The 18,099-nt window shown below is 35.7% G+C and overlaps 1 non-coding gene across 1 annotated transcript; it reads right to left on the reverse strand.

Moving 5' to 3' along the window:
- Nucleotides 1-17,786: 17,786 nt before the first annotated feature.
- On the reverse strand, nucleotides 17,787-17,893 carry LOC132487274 (U6 spliceosomal RNA). The gene has a single exon (XR_009531565.1). It is a non-coding gene; the product is annotated as a U6 spliceosomal RNA (small nuclear RNA).
- Between the last annotated feature and the right edge of the window lie 206 nt (nucleotides 17,894-18,099).

Here is an 18,099-nt window from a genome sequence, read left to right on the forward strand (position 1 = left end):
AGTGGTAAAAGTTTATCTGAGCAGAGATGTCCTCATGAATACCTTGGGATTAAACACAATGTAAGCATACCTTTTAATGATGACTCTGTGTGAGAGTATATCCAAAGGAGATTATTTTAATGGGTGCTGTGAGCACAATGCTGGTCATGAAGCCAATTTTTAAATATGACTTGATTAAAAAAATATTTTTCCTTTTCTCTGCTTTTATATTTACATTTTGGAAAATTAAACCAGTTTTTATAGTTTATAAGATATATTTTTTCATGCATCTTAAAAAAATGACTACATCTGATTTTAGCTGATTCTAAGAAGTAAGTTTCCAACCACTAAAACCAGGTGGAGAGTCAAAGGAATGATCCATGTGAATGACTAACCCAAGTTGAGGTTTTGCCACTAGAATTAGGTTTATTTTCTAGATCCTCAGAAAGTCTTATGTATCTAGTTGATTTATTAAGGAATTACAGCAGTAAACACAACAGAACCACTATTATCCATCTCAAGGACATAGTGTATGGGTGTGAGTAACCATGTAAATGGATTGGATATTGTACCTGTCCAGGCTATTGTTGAATTACTATTTCTCTTGCACACTCACCTGTAACCTCCCTGAGAGCAGGAAACAAGCCTTATTTTTCTTTCTACTGTGTCTCTAGTGATGGGCACAGACAGGCTAGGCTCTCAATAAGTATTTGCTGAATTAATGAAATAAAGTGTGTGCTGAATTAGTGAACTGAATTTTTGTTCAAAATTGTGAAATCAATTATTTGGTGATCATTATGATGACAAAAAATAATATTCTGGCCAAACCCTAGGATGCTATATCTCTCATATTCTCCTTTATTTCTATTAGTATTTAACACTTATCATATATTCATCTGCTTATAGTCTGTTTCCCCAATCGCAATTGTGATTGTTAGGGACAGTCATATGAAGACAAACGTTATGAAGCCAGAGACTTTGCCTTTCTATTCTCTATTGCATCCAGCTACAACATTCTGACATGAAAAAAATATTATGAATGGATGAATACATGAGGAGTTGAAGGTACCATCAGCCACAGTATGGCAAATAACTCTGATCTATATAAAAATTTCTTAATCTCTAGCTTGTTTGTTAACTAACCAAAAGTTCATGGCTAGACGTAATTGAAAGGGATAATTAATTATTCCATATTGATAGATAGATGGATGGATAGATAGATAGATGGATAAATAGATAGACAGATAGATTGACTGATTGACTATTCATTCAGCACAGGACCTGGCAGTAGAATAGCAAATATTTTGGACATGGTTCCTGATCTCCTAGAATTGTTCTGTTAAACATTCATGTTTCAGAATCGGGTTTTTTAGAAATTGGAACCACTGAATAAACCAAAATATTTAAGCTGCCAAATAAATCAGTCAAGTGGATTAATGGTTTAATATTTTTCTCTCTGGAGTAACAGAACATTTTGACTACAGTTTGTATTTGGACCAACTAGATACTGCAGAGAAATATGATAAAAATTAATCATATTTAATTTCCCTCTACTCATTCTACCTCATGTAAAACCACAAGTGATCAATTATGGTTCAAATCATTCAGGGATGGGTTTTGCTGTCAATGTGTTCCTGAGAAACTGTATATACACACAAATATACAGTTTCTTTAGGGAAGTGATCCATCATATAGGCTACTGTAAGCTGGACCTTATGGTATTTTTTTCTTTTTGTATTTTTTTCCTGATATGGAAAAGAGATAAAAACTAAACTTTTCAGACATTAATGAAATTGGAAATGTATCAAAACTTGATATTGTCTCCATTTTGACCACAGATTTCATTTGAACCAACTAGATACCACTAACATGATAAGAATGAAAGATACTTAGTTTTGCTTCTGTCTGTGCAACCACATATAGAACCAACATTTTACCAAGTGCAGTGCCATTTAAGCAGCAGTATATGAATATTTGAAAGCATAGTTTTAAAAGATTTTAAAAAAAGATTTTAAGACATGTACCAAAACACATAGAAGTAAACAGCTGTAAATTACTGTGAACGAAATCTGAGAGTTAAAATATTACACTAATTTTGGTATTTTAGTATAACAGCAGAACAAAATGAAAATGTCATTTGAGGACTGGATGTCACAATGTAAGAGGATGTTGAGGAAGATTTTCCTTTTTTCCAGAATTGGTGACTAGTACGCCAGTCTGAGGACAAAGCATTGAGTAGCTTCTTTACTAAAGAGAAATTAATGCAATTGAAGGCCTGTCTGGCTCTGCTTCCCCATCCCCAGCATCACTCTTTACCTCCTATGGCCACTGTCTATGTAACAGAAGATAAAGGAGTAGGAAGGAGCTCTCCAAGGCAAAATGGGTGCTCCCCTCTCCAAGAAATTACACATAGAGTTCAGTCATGACACTGTCTTCTCATTCTGCATTTATAGATTTGTTTATGTGTGGAATTTCTGAGCAGCTCTCCATGCCTATTGGAGAAGAATGGAAAGAGTCAGTCAAAGATGGCAGGTGGAGAGAAGGTATCAGTGGAAAAGCCTGCATTCCTACATTCAACATGACATAACAAATGGGTTTCATCTAAATCACATGGTCACCAAAGAAGGTAGCTGGATTTGTGTCATACCTAAGTGAATGGGGCTTTAACGGGGACATCACAGCAGCAAAAGGTTGTGGGCTGTACCAGCTAGTTTAAGAGCTGAAAGGTACTGGAAGTGCTGAATAGAAGCCAGAAGAAAACCATGCATGCCTTCTAAGAGGGGATCCACAGAGCATGAGTCCACAAAGTTTATCCCCAGGAGCAAAAGCTAAAGTGGGATGCTGAAGAGTTTGCAGGTCTCCTACATCAAAGATCTGTAGGATGGGAAGACCCCCACCAGGGCCTTTAAATGAATTACACATGGGACCAAATATATAGTAAATTTTTAGATGCTGGTCTCACAAAAGACAACAGAAGCCACTCAGTTTAACCAGGTGAGGGGCTACAGAAGCAGCTAGTTAAATGAGAGAGTTACTCATTCTTCTTCCCTCCATCGTGACTGAAAACATCAGAGGAGGAAAGGAAGAAGTAAAAAGCAGAACCCCTGCACAGGCTGTCCCCACGAAGGTATAAGCCTGAACTGGGAGATGTGAGGGGGTACAATTGGAGTTTTTCATTAGACTAAATAGGACTTTTTAATAATGGACAGTGACCTGATCTCCATAGAATCTTCCTGAGTTATTTTTGAAGAATGAGAAGAGAGGAGTTGGGGATGGTAATATGAGAAAAAAAATAAAACCTTTCCACTCTTGTATTCCCACTGATCTGCAACTATATCTGAGACTGTCAATAAACTACTATAGTATATTTCTAAGTTTAGGCAGACTTCTGAGTTATTCATCCATTCAATCAGTAAACACAATAAAAAACTATGACCCCAAAGCAAAAACTTATTTTATTTCAAATATATTCCCCTCCCCACCAACACACACTTCTCATCTCTCCACTTCAAGGTCAAGTTTTAATCCATTTATCCCTCCTCATGATGCTTTGCTTTTCTGCTCCCTCCCACAGTGGTCTCACTCTGCCTAGAACTCTTACAGTTCTCAGTGTTTATTCAATTATTTCAAAATCAGAATGTCAGTGTTACTCAACTATTGCATGAATACGTGGCTGTCTCTTCATATAAGACAATAAACTCTCGGACAGTTAGACTCTATGATGTATTTCTTCTCTATCCCCCACTACCAAGAACAGCTCATAATGCAACAGATACTGATCTAATGCTTTGTATTTTTAGTACTTTGGTTCTTATTTTGAGAAGACAGGAAGGCTCAGGCATGTTTTTCTACCCATCTAAAAGTCTTTGTTCTTTACATTTCAGTGCTTCATTATCCACACGTAAAGGTGTAAAAGTTTTCTTTTATTTTGTACTGTCTCCTCCTTAAAAAAAAAAACCAAAAAAACAAAAAACTTGTACTCCATACAATGTTTTTTGCCACATATTCAGGTATTTTTAAAATTTTAATATATTGACCTTTATCTCTCTAGCATATCATGGCTAATACTTATTTTTAAAAACACTTCCTGTATCACCTGGCATTAGTGAGTATTTCATAAAAGTATGTAGTCCAATATTATTTGTTAATCCAAACTGAAAAGCCTTCTCTTTAAATGAAGGACTTAAATGCATTATTAATTATTATTATATATATTTCCCCATCTTCCTTCTATAATCTAAGTCTACATTTATATTTTTAATATTAGCTTGTATCCCTGTTTTATATTTATAAGACTACATTTTCTTTTCTAGCAATTTGGAAAGTTTAAGATTAGGTATAAACCCAAGAAGAGTAGGATATGGATTTTGTAATGAATTTTTATGCATGGAAAAGGAAAGAATTGCCTGCAAAAAAATGTTTAAAGGAACAGTGATAGATAAAAATTAAGTTGTTTTGTGATAGTATTTTATGAGTCTTGTTTATTCAATGTGTTGAACACACACATGTATAATCGCTAACACTCACTTGCTAGTAAGTTGGGAACTGATTTTAGATGGTTTAGCTCCCAGGCATGTGCTCTAATCTAAGCTCTATTTATAAATATTTCTGGAAGTCTAATGCCCTATGCAGAAAAATGGCCTTCCTGGATTTCAGAGGGAAGTATTATTTACCAGAGCACCAAATCAGACTGAAATAAACCTGGCAAAGACAATATTCCTCAAAATATCTGTCTGTTCTGCCTCATCTAGATGCCAAAAACTTGGTTCTATTACTACATGGAGTCTACCCCGTCTTAGAAATAACATAGGAACTTCTAAAAACATTCTTTAATTCAGGACTTTTGTGAAGATGCTGTTTTAATTATTTAATGCTGTGCTCGATCCATCCCAACTACTTAGTGGCTTAAAACAATACATTATTATTTCTCAGAATTCTTATTGTTTCTTCTGCTGTTTTTTCCTGGGCTCATTCATGCAGCTCCATTTGGCTAAAAGGTGGGCTGAGTTGTGTTGGAAGGTAAGATGGCGTCACTCACATGTCTGGCAGATGTGCCTGGCACGCTGTCAGCTAAAGCCCTTTGTTCTCCTTCACATGGTCTAATCCTCTAGTAGGCTTCCTTGACTTCTATTCATGATAGTCTCAGGACATCCTTGTAACAAAGAAAGAGCAGAGTGCTGCAAGTCTTCTTAAGATCTAGTATTGGAAGTATTATACCTCACTTTTGCTTCATTCTGTCAGAAAAATGCCAGCTGGATTCAAAGGTTGGGAAGTAGACTCCCTTTCTAATGGGATAGGCAAAATCACATAGCATAGAGGATGCATACTGAATTGGCAGAAACGTGTGGTCATATTTTGGAATCACTGTAGATGACAAAAATTAGTTGAGAACAACAAACATGGACATACTTTTAATCAACATTGTAAAAGAGGCACAAAGTAGAGTATGGATATTGATTTCCAGTTGCTTATCACTGCAGCCCTGATAAAATCTCTTGACCCACTATGACTAAGGAAAACATCTTTGTGATGATGAGACCTGTATTTCTCTTCTTGCACTGTCCAGGTTCTGCTCATTCTCTAGTATGGAAATAGGTTCAGTAGGCAACCTTCCTTTAATCCTTAGTAAATGTCATATTCCATTGTAAATGCTTTACATTTAATCCTTACAACAACCCAAATAGGTAGGTATTATTAGCCCCCAATAAAGATGAGGAATCAAATATTCAAGTCAAAGTAACTGGTGAGGCCACATAGCTAGTGGAATCTGAACCCAGACTATCTGGCTCCAAGTCCATGCGCTTAACCTCCATGGCTGTTGCTTCTGTGATCATTCCTGTGGTTTTATTTTCACCATCCTCAGAAATTGGATACCACTTGCTTATATCAGGGCTTTTATTTTCAACCTATGTTAATGCACTTGTTCAAAATACATACCTGAAATAACATCTTAATCAGTGTGAATCAGTCAGCACTTAGGATAACTAATCTGCTTGGGCCATTAGTGTCCTGAGTCTGGTCTGTGTTATACAGACTGGTTATTGTGTTTCTAGACCAATCAGTCTTCCAGGGCTATCAGTGGGTTGAGGCTAATCAGGCAATAGGAGGTAGCATTGCATGGTGGTTAAGAATTACTCAGCCATAAAAATAAATGAAATTGAGCTATTTGTAATGAGGTGGATAGACCTAGAGTCTGTCATACAGAGTGAAGTAAGTCAGAAAGAGAAACAAATACCGTATGCTAACACATATATATGGAATTTAAGGGGAAATAATGTCATGAAGAACCTAGGGGTAAGACAGGAATAAAGACATAGACCTCCTAGAGAATGGACTTGAGGATATGGCGGGGGGGGAAGGGTAAGCTGTGACAAAGCAAGAGAGTGGCATGGACATATATACACTACCAAACGTAAAATAGATAGCTAGTGGGAAGCAGCCACATAGCACAGGGAGATCAGCTCGGTGCTTTGTGACCACCTAGAGGGGTGGGTTAGGGAGGGTGGGAGGGAGGGAGACGCAAGAGGGAAGAGATATGGGAACATATGTATATGTATAACTGATTCACTTTGTTATAAAGCAGAAACTAACACACCATTGTAAAGCAATTATACTCCAATAAAGATGTAAAAAAAAAAAAAAAAAAAGAATACAGGTTGAAACGAGACTCCAAGGATTAGAATTCTTGCTCTGCCACTTACTAGCTCAGAAACTTTGGGGATGCTACTTAATTAGTGGGGATAATACTTTCTCCTTGATAGGATGATTATGAAGATTAAAATACATGACTTAGTTTTTGTAGAAGTCCTTGGAACTCTATTACAAATAACTCTGTTATTTGTTTTATTTGTTTATTTGAAGTACCTCTACTTCAACCTATTGGAAATACTGGTCTTGCAGGTGAGAGTTGTCTTTAGTACGGCTCAGCTAGAGATGGGGTCAGGGGTAGTTTTAGTCTCCAGTTTAATTCCCACAGAGCCATTGACTGCCCTGTGGAAGAGGGACTTTTTGTCTTCATTCCCAAACAGAATTATCCACAGGAGCTTTCAGGAAAGAGAGAGAGAACTTCTTTGACCTGGTCCCAGCCTGGGCTCTGAATGAATGACCTGGGTGGCATTAACACTTAGGCTCATCAAATCATACCAGCCTCTCATATCTAAAAGTTCTACTATGGATGACAGACCATCAACCCAATAGCCGTGGTAGTCCAATCAGTCACTCTTTTCTGCTCCACTTGGGTCTTTTCACAGTGAGCACCAGACTGAGGTAGGTCATGTGATCTGAGCTCCAGAATTAGAAAATGTCATTCTCTGGCATTTACTGACTTTTTAAATTTGAAGTTACTTAACCAAACTGAATCTCTCTCTCCTCAACTGTAAAACAGGGATGATGATAAGACAGTACCTATTTAGAAGATTTTTATCTTATCACAGTACCTAGTATGTAGTTAACTCTTTCTAAATGGTAGCTAATGTGATCTCTTGGATATAGGAATTGATTCAATATTTCTCTGAAATTCAGAGGGACCGGTTTTCACAGGATATATGCCTATTTATTGGCAGGAATAACCTTGTATAAACAATATTGTGTTATACTTTAGGGAAAGTGTGTGGGGAAAGAAAAATTTATGCCCATTTGAACTTTGGGAAAACATACTTCAATATTTCATATGGAAAGAATTTCATATCTTTGAAAGGGTGACTTAATTTTGAATTTATTATTTCAAAGCTGAGATATTAACCAAGCATAAAATGTATACCACATTGTAAGCTGAATGGACTGTTCTAAAGCCTCTATTTTAACTCATAGTCAAAGTTGGTATTTTTATTGCCATTCTAACTTATTACAGGGATGGTTGCTTTCTTTACCCAGTAGTGGGTCTCAGATAACTTCCTAAGCCTCAGCCTCCCAGTCCGTTAAAAAAAATTCTATCTGACTTACAGATTGTTAAAATAGTCCATTAAAAAAATAAAAATAAAAAGGCTTTGATCTGAGCTGCCTGGAAATAAATGTTATAACACTACATTATTATTATCACATTGTGAACCCAATACAGAACTATCAATTTTGCAGCATTTAAGTGGGCTGTTTAATGTCAAATACAGAATTCATGACACTGGCAATTTATCTCACTCTCTCCCTCTTTCTTTTTATTTTAAATAGATCAAAATCAAGAGCAGGAGCCTGAGAGAAATGTGTTGTTTTTATTCACTAGAGTCCAATACAAGTAGAATTTAATTCTTAAAATATGGATTAAAATTTTTTTGAAATGATTGTTCTACAGTCTGAGATAAACCTTCATAATAACTTTGAATTTGGCTCTAAAATGAGGATATATGCCTGCTAGAATTTTGTATTGATTGTTTAGAGAAGTTTCAAATATTTGAGGATAGGATTAGACAATCCATCATTTTAAAATTGAGAGCTTAACAGCTTAAGAGCTTGTGAGCATCATAGCTAAAATATTCGTGGTTTTAGATCAATTTAGTATTCTCTTAGTTAATATTCCCTTCAGAATATATAATTAGCATTGATTGTGCATATTTATTACAAGCAAAAGTTATAAAAAATGTAATTTATCCATGTCATCAACACTTTGCCAGTTAAAAATAGAAAACAGAATACAAATGAAATAATCTCACAATGTTCAAGTTAGTTTTTAACAGCATATTTAGCTTTGATTTTTTTCATGAAACAAATATTTTTTGAGAATCTACTTTGTGAAACTTAGGAGAATTTTTGAGATCCTCCAATTTTATTTTTCTTGAGTTTTGTTAGATAGAATACCACTACTGTTATATTAAAAGGTGTTCAAAAAAACAAGATCAAGGGTAAAAATATTTGGTAAATCCTAGATTAAAGGAAGCAAAAACATTTTTTTTTTAACTGCAACATTTTTAGTTCTTTTACAGAACTCCCTAAGAAGGGATTCTGGGTGTTAAAAAATTTTCCAAATATAAATTCCATAGACTCTTACCCCCTACCGCAGGAATATTTATTAACATATTAAAGAACCTTAGAGTGCTGTAAAAAGCTGCTCCTAAAAAGTCATCTCTTCTTATCTACTCTTGTTATGGAATGTGTGACTGTAGATCAGTGAGTTTGAGTTTTTCCCAAAGAATATATTAGAGTTACTTTGGAATGTAATAGAATTTTTTACTTCAAACAGTTTTTCTTTTCCTAAAATATTATTTTTCCACCCAAGTAATGTATTTTTTCTAGGATCCTACCATCTAGGGGATGGATAACTTGGTAATATCTAATTATATTAATTGGTTGATATTGCTTAAGATATGGTATATTTTCCCTGACTCTCAAAGGGCAAGAGAAACTCCTAAACAAAAGCTTAATAATGCCCTCAAGTGAAAATCCCTTATGACATGTCATGAATAATTAAAATAATATGTATATGTACTTTTTGTTCTTCCTCAAATGGTCATGAACTCTTCTGTATTTGTATACTTGTAGTTTCAAAAATTTACATTAAGGTATGTCAACCCTTGTTCTTTTTTTTGTTTTTGTTTTTATTGATATTATACTGTAAACTTACCATAATGTGCTCAATGTTGAAGTAATTCATTATTAATTCATACTCTCAATCATGGAACTAAAATTAAATGTTAAGTATAGTTTTGGAAAAGAAATATTTTCTTCTTGGCCGTAAAATGGCATTTCAGGATTACCATATTAACAAAGGCCTCTAGATTCTCTCCCATGTAAACAAAGGATAATGAGAGGGACTTCCCTGGTGGCACAGTGATTAAGAATCCGCCTGCCAATGAAGGGGACACAGGTTCGATCCCTTGTCTGGGAAGTTGCTGCGGAGCAACTAAGCCCACGCACCACAACTACTGAGCCTGTGCCACAACTACTGAGCCTGTGCTCTAGAGCCTGCGAGCCACAACTACTGAAGCCCATGTGCCTAGAGCCCGTGCTCCGCAACAAGAGAAGCCACTGCAATGAGAAGCCCATGCACTGCAATGAAGAGTAGCCCCCGCTTGCCATAAATAGAGAAAGCATGTGTGCAACAATGAAGACAATGCAGCCAAAGCAAACAAAAAAAATAGAATAATAAGAAACTCCAGAAAATGAAATAAATAGAAGAACTACTTTCTTTGCAATTCTCTTTTGTACATAAGTCAAAGTTTTGTTTCAATATGATTTAAAATACCACTAAATATGAGACAAACTCTTAGTCTTAAAATATAGGTTCATCATCTACATATTTTACCCCACATGTTAAAATTGCTGTTTTTATTTAAGTCAGCAAATATGTGAATTCCGAAGGTATTTTGATATTAGATAGGTTTCTTTCTTTCTTTTTAATGACTGGTGGTAAGAAATGTATTCCTATGAAACAGGAAGAAACCTTGATTGATAAGTATTAAAAATACCTTGAAATTGACGCTTTATAAAAGTGAAGTCCCTACTGATCTAGCATAGACTCTTTTTTTTTTTTTTTTTTTTTTTGCGGTACGCGGGCCTCTCACTGTTGTGGCCTCTCCCGTGGTGGAGCACAGGCTCCAGACACGCAGGCTCAGCGGTCATGGCTCACGGGCCTAGCCGCTCCGCGGCATGTGGGATCTTCCCGGACCGGGGCACGAACCTATGTCCCCTGCATCTGCAGGCGGACTCTCAACCACTGCACCACCAGGGAAGCCCTAGCATAGACTCTTTAAATTGGCTGGACCTTTGACAAAAAAGTGTACTTCACTCTAGTCAACCCCAGTAAAGAGTTCATAAGTTAAAATGAAACTCTTGAACTATCTCCATATCAGCAGGAGAGGATCCAGGTTTTGTGCAACCTCATACAATTTGCAGAAGTACTCTAATAAAATTTTACAAATTCACTAATTTAAAATTGTTAGGCCTCTCTCAGTTCTTTCGAGGGAGGCCTATTCCAGTGAGAGAACTTACAGCTTGAGTTCCAGTATGTTTATGGTATACATGCCTTCATATGTCATAGTCAGATATCACAAATGAAGTATACTAGAAAAGCATCACAGTAGACGCCAGGAGAGCTTTACCAGCACTGAGATTAATCTGCCTGGATTTCTTTCCTCATTACAACATAGGCAAGTGTGCACTGGAAAAAATTATCTCTAAGGTTCTTTCCAGCTGAACAGTTTCTATTTTTTAATTGGAGAAGTCATCACTTCTGGAATGAGGAGAACTCCATGCTAATGTGGATGAAGCAAATAAACCTTGTGTATTGATTTGGGTACCCTAATTTACATGATTATTTCCTGGCATCCAGGTCTATATACTTTTTCACGTGGCAATATAGTTGTTGATTATTTTCAGAGGTCTCAATTGGAAAAGATCTGTTTTTGCTTTGTAGTAATATTCACAAATAATTTCCAAGTCAAAGTTGCGAGTATTAGTGCCAGATCATGGGTGAGGGAGCAGGGATCTTATAGATGATCTTGGAGAAGAAAAATAAGGAAGAACAGGAAACCATCCCATATTTGCCTTCTCATCTGTAATTCTTGGAATTGAAGATCTGACCTACTTACTTAATATGAACATGTTGTCTTTGAAAGTGGAAGTAAGTTATCTAGCTTAGCAGGGTTTTTCCCTTTTAATGCTAGACTGGTAAGTGTAGAAGTTATACAAATATCATTGATATGTTGTGAAGATCTTTTGGGAATTTTCTTTCCACAATCAGTATAAAGATCAAGCTCTTTGTATCATCTGTTTACATATGTGAATATACACAAAAATATTCTTCAGAGGTGTTCTAAAGTCTTTATCTTTGGTACCAAGTTCTAATGGTTTTAAATGCCTTTTAAAAACCATAAGACAGCCTTTATATAAAGTCTTCATCAAAAAAAATATTATGCTAATCCTAATAGAGTGTAGTTTATTGGAGGTTGAAGGTATGTCTTATTTCTCACTGTGTTCTCAAGCCTGTATAAGTAGATGATATCAAGGAGCCATATTATTTAAATGTTGACTGAAAAAATAAATAATTTCTAACAAATAATTTCAAACTATAGAGCATTACCATTGTTCAAAATGTACGTTGGTAGCAATAAACCTTTATCTTCTTCTATGATTAACATAAAAATAAAATAAATGTGATTATATTAAGCATGGCTCATAGGTAGAGAAGTGGAATATTATTTATAATTCTGCCACCTGTTAAAGCAATAGCTATTAACATTTGGGGTTCAATTAATTTGTCAAAAGCAGTCCACTCCGTAAGCATCTATGTCTTTGTATTTCCATTTAATATACTATATATGAATATAGATCTTTTAAAAGTTCATTAAAACAGGAAAAACTGAAATAAAATATCTTTAATCTGCAGTAGTTCTCCATTTTGTTAAAAACAGAAGAGTTAATTTCCAAGATTAACAATAACAAAACATTAAAAACTGTCTCATTGTTTCAATAAAGCAAGTATGCAGAGCAAAATAATAGTCTCAAAGGAAGAAAACTCAAGTATCTTACTGAAATAGACTTCCAATTTCAGTACAATGCATTTTTGTGGGATAGATTGGACTGTTGCACATAGATTAAATTTGACAGGATACCAGACCGTTGCCATATTTTTACTTTTAATTCAGTACCCTTTTTTGATAAATGTGGAGGAGAAAAATATATTTTTTTGGTTTTTCCTGATGGGGAAAACCAATTGAATTTGTTTTCAATATTTCAAAACTCTGCCATGACTGTGTACCTAGCTTACATTATTTTATAGATAGCTGAAGGGTATTTTAGCCTTGACATTTTAGTTGTCCTGAAAATAGTGATGATATATGGACTGGCACTGCTTAGAGCTCCTGTTTTTCTTTCCAAAATGCAGTGTGATTAGCCTTTTTATCCATCCAAGACTACTGCTCAGGGAGCCTTACATGTCAAGGCCAGTACAGCTTTGATGAAGCAGCATCTCAAGGTATTATGATTTAAATTCTGGGCAGCAGTTGGAGGCAGATTGTTTCCTGGTCTTGCTGTTCATTCATATTTGTCCCTTTCTTAGATAGGGATTGAGAAAGATCTTTTAACTGCACTCTACATAGTTTTTAATGCCCTTTGGAGACAGAAGAAATCCAAAGAGGGTATGTGCACATATGGTTGAGCAGGGACAATGAGCAGAGCTGGAAGAGACACAAAACTTTGTTTCTACCCTGGCATTGCCAAAGCTCCAGGGCACATATGCTACTGTGTCAAGTAACAAATATAACTTCTGACCAAAATTGAGAAAGGTTTTTAGAATAAAACTCCAAGTTATGCAAAACTCTGCAAGGACAGAGCCAACAAAATAGGTCTAAGAATAAGCAGAATGTTAGTTAAGAACAATTTTTCTGTGAACAACAGAAAGAAAACAATTTTTCTGTGAACAACAGCTGGAGCACTTGATAGAGAAGTGATTCTCAGTGTTAACATCCAAATATCCGTATTGATTTATAACTTGCCTTAGTCCATCTGAATCCGAACACCTGCCTTGACTGTGATAACCTGGCCTTTATTATTAAGCACTGCCTAGAGTGGAACAGCTCATCCCAACCCCTAGCAGGATGGCACATTCACCTTTGGGGAGCAGTCTCCCATACCACTATTTAGGATAACAGAAGAGATCACCACACTTTAACAGATTACCCTAAAGACTTCTATCCCCTTGAGCTTCTTCATATTGGAAGACTCTAACAGGAGTAGAGTTCTCAAACAGGCAGGCAACAAAATAAACACACGAGTCAATCTGAAGCATGCTAAGAGCTTTACCGGTCCGAATAATAAGATATAAAAAGTCTTGTTATGTGAACAAGAGATTAATTTAACTCATCTATTTTTTTCATTTGTATCATATCTGAGGAAAGTTAAATGATTCACACTTTATTTTTAATTTTTAAAAATTAAATCAAAATGGAGCTGAGAGCTACCTTATGAAATGGGAAAGTGGTGATCAAAGAAGCAGTAGTTGTAATCAGCGATGACTTGAAGGGCTTTCGCTTTTCCATAATACCCATTAACCACCACCCCCGACAAAAACAACCAAGTAAATTTATCATCTAGGTTAAAGCAGTGTTTTGCCATGCATTGTTCTAAAACATGTATTCTAGTATCTTCTGTTGATACTAGATTGACACAAAAAGCCTCTCCTCCCAGGAGAAATGAAGCCACCAGGGGATAACGGGAGACCTGGAAGAAGATATAAGACTCTACTCACCTTAGTGGTCACTGCATCCAATCCCCTTGGCTCCTTCTTTCTCCTTTTATTGAAAGGTTTTATTTATAGACTAGGACATGTATAATGTAAGACATTTGCTATGAATACCTCGGGATTTCTTATATCATCATAGAATCACCTTTCAGATATCTAGGAACAGATCTAGTTTGCATATTTACCATGGTTATACAACTACATAATACATGGTAAAATAATTTTAAAACTCCATAGGTGATGTGTATTAGTTGAAGTTACACAACAAATATTTTAATAGGAAAATACTTCTTCCCACCACACTCATACAAGCTTTCTTTCTGCTGGTAACCCCTCCAAGCGATGGAAAGTTGCAAACTGAAGGCTAAGATTTCTGCAAGAAGCTATGATTCTTAACACTATGGAATCAACTGTGGGATGGAGTGACAAATGTGGAAAAATATGGAAAGGGAGGGAGGGTTTCTCTGCCTGACTACAACTTCTCATATATTTAAGGGGGGAAAATCCACATAAGTAACACATCTATACATTGGGTGTAGTTTAAGACAGTCTGTGCCTCATATTGATTATTTATTATGTTATTTTCCTTTCTCTTCATCCTTTAACTGAAAAATCTTTACTTGGATATATAATTCTTGCCTTTGGGAGGTCTGAGGTCTTCTGCCAGCATTCAGTGGGTTTTCTGAGGAGTTGTTCCACGTGTAGATGAATATCTGATGTATCTGTGGGGAGGAAGGTGATCTCCGCGTCTTACTCTTCCACCATCTTCCTCAACTCCTTCTATGATTCTTTTCTTCACAGAATTTTGAGAACTGCAGCATGAATAGTTTATATTGTGTCTACCTATGGAGGAATTTTTAAGTTGTCAGTGGGTTATGTCACATCTCATAAAAAAAAGCAAGTCACACCTCCAGGGAAAAAACTTACCATTATCAAGGATGTTGTTCCCATGGCACCACTGACTTTATCCAATGACAGCAGCCTAAAATTTCCATAGAAACTGGATCTGAAACTGCTAAACTGGATAGAAACTGCTAAAAGTGCAGTTCCCCATGGCAATATCAGTTGAATTAAAAGGAAGCATAAATTGCCTTATTAGAATCATTTCCCAAAGAGTCCGTGTTCTCACAATAATTGCATTTCCTTGTCATAAGCAATTTTATTACACAGTAACCTGCTGCCCAAAAGAGAAACTTTATAAGAAGACTTGAGATCATCATCATCATCATACAAGGGATTCATCCATAAAATTAAAAATTATAGTGCTTACTTTATTTGATTTTTAAGGGTAAATGTCTATAAATATTCCAACAGAAACATTTTAAAAAGGTTTAGCTTTTCCTTCCTTCCTTTTTTCCTTCATTTCTTCCTCCCTCTTTCCTTCCCCTCATTCCTTAATTCTTTTTGCTTTCTTTCTTCCTTCTTACTCTTTCTCTTTCCCTTCTTCTTTTCCTTGCTTCCTTCTTTACATCCTTTTCTTCCTCTCTTTCACCCTCAGACATGTTTACCCAGTCATATATGAAGAACATCCAGCATTAAATCCTGTAGTCAAAGAGGAATCAGAGTATCATCTCTCCTTTCCTCCCATTTCCTTATTGGGTCTGACATATCTATCTAGTCATTAGTAGTCTGTGGCTGCAAGAAAAATAATTAGACCAAATACCTTCTAAGGTAACTAAGAATTTACTGTATTCACACCTACGAAGCTGCAGCCCTTCTGCAGTGCTCCCCTGGCTAGAGAAACTACCAGAAAGAGCAGAAGCTTAGGAGGAAAGCCAAGCTCTTTCCTTCCCTTTATAATAACAGGCTGTTGGTTCTGCCTTTCTTTAGTGGTGTCAGGCAGGGAGGATGAACGCTATGCAGACTTGTCTAATAACTTGAGCCAGGAATAGGAAAACATTTCTTTCTTGCTTCCATCTGTCTGGCTTCCTTCATTCATTTAATCATCTACTCATACAACAGATACTTACTGATTCCTTATTATTTCCTTATACCTCCACATGATGCCATTTATCTATTCCCTTCCATTCTCCATGTAATAATTCGATGATTGGACTTCTCCAAAAGCTTCTTACTTGTTCTTTTTACCTCAACTTTTTCCTCCAGCCCATCCTACAAGCCTGTTGGCTTGCTAAGGGGCTATTCTCCTGAACTTTTACAGCCTTCCCAGCTCATAACATGAAGTCCAATCTCTTTAGCCTTGAATTCAGAGTGCTCTAATCTGGGCTCAATGATTCCACTTTTCAAATACCATATTCCTAAACCAGATTGAACTATTTGTGCTTCCCACTCCCCGTCCTCCTTTTTTCTTCCTGTCTCTATGTTATATTCTCCACCTGGAATGCTGTTAGGCTCACAAATCCTCTTGAAGATCCTCTTAGTTCACTTCAGTGCCAGACCTCCCTTGATCTTCCCCTTCCTGTTTTTCAGCTGAAGGTCATCTCTGGCTCTTCTAAATCCTATGGCACTTTATTTCTCTCATAACCTTTTGCACTTCCTATCTAATTTTGTAGTTTTATGTATTTATATACATGACTTATTTGCCCTTGTAGAATATAAGCTCCTTGAAAGCAGAGGGCATCAGTGAATTGGCTTTATAATCGAACAGTGTGCTTTATTCATAGTCTTTAACTGCATAAGTGGATGCCTGTACTGCAATATAATTGGTTATTTTTAAGAAGACACGTTATATAATGAGCCTATTGTTAATTTCAACTATAATGAATAATATTGTGGTCCAGTAAAAGCCTTTGACATCTTTTCTTGATAAGTACACACTGACAGGTGCATCAGTTTTAGCAAGATTAGAACCTCTGCAGAATCATAAACTTTCCTTCACAAACTATTGTTCATCAGCATCTTTAGTGACCGTAATGACTATTGCCAATCAGAATAAGGAGTGTTCTCATCACCCAGAGCAAGCACATCTTTTTCTCTTCACTATCTAACAGTCTTGAAATCCTTTATATTTTAAATAAAATTCACGTTTCAAACTTCAAAGAGGATAAAAAGCCACACATTGCAAAATCTCCCTCCAACACTATTTCTCTTTGCCCAGTTCCCAGTAAACCCTTAAACAGATATTACTTAGTTAAATTCTTGTGTGTCTTTCCAGACAGGTTTTTATGTATGTAAAAGCAAATATGAATACATTATTTTCCTGTGTTTTACACCAATGATGCCATACTATACACACTCTTCTACTTTTGTGGTTTTTACTTAAAAAGTGTGTCTTGAACATCTTCCTAGATCAATGTGTACAGTGTATCCTATTACACTGTGTGGATATACTGTAATGTATTTAAGAGTATAGCTTAAATACATGGATTTATGGATGGATTAGCTTCTTTATAAACTTTGCTATTACAATCTAGGCCACAATTAATAACTTTGTGTATACATCATTTTCTATGTATATGAAAGTATGTGTAAGAAACAATCCTATAAGTGGAATTGGTTGCTCACAGGGTGTATGCCTTATAATTTTTGGTAGATACTTCAAAATTGCCCTCCATAGAGAATGTACCAATTTATACTTTCATGAGCAATGAACAAGAGTTTTAAACATTTTAAAACAAGTGTGTTTTAAAACTCTTGCAGTTTTGTCAAACTGATGCTTACAAATAGCATCTCTGTTTGTTTTAATATGGGATGCTTCATGCATTTGCATGTCATCCTTGCACAGGAACTATGATAATTTTCCTGGATCACTTCAATTCTTGATGTATGTGCTACAGAAGTAAGCACTCTGTTTACTTGTATTTTGACTGTTATTGTGAATGAAATCAATGTGTTTTCATATGTTTAAGAGCCATTTGCAGATTTTAAATTTTCTCATAAAAACTCTATTCATCTCCTTTTCTATTTTCCTGTTTATTTTTTTGGAATTCTTTATAACTTACGGAAATCAGTTGTGATGTGACTTGTACATGTTTTTCCCAGTTTATCATTTA

This window comes from Mesoplodon densirostris, chromosome 3 (assembly GCF_025265405.1).
Source record: "Mesoplodon densirostris isolate mMesDen1 chromosome 3, mMesDen1 primary haplotype, whole genome shotgun sequence".
In the NCBI taxonomy this organism is placed as follows: Eukaryota; Metazoa; Chordata; class Mammalia; order Artiodactyla; family Ziphiidae; genus Mesoplodon; species Mesoplodon densirostris.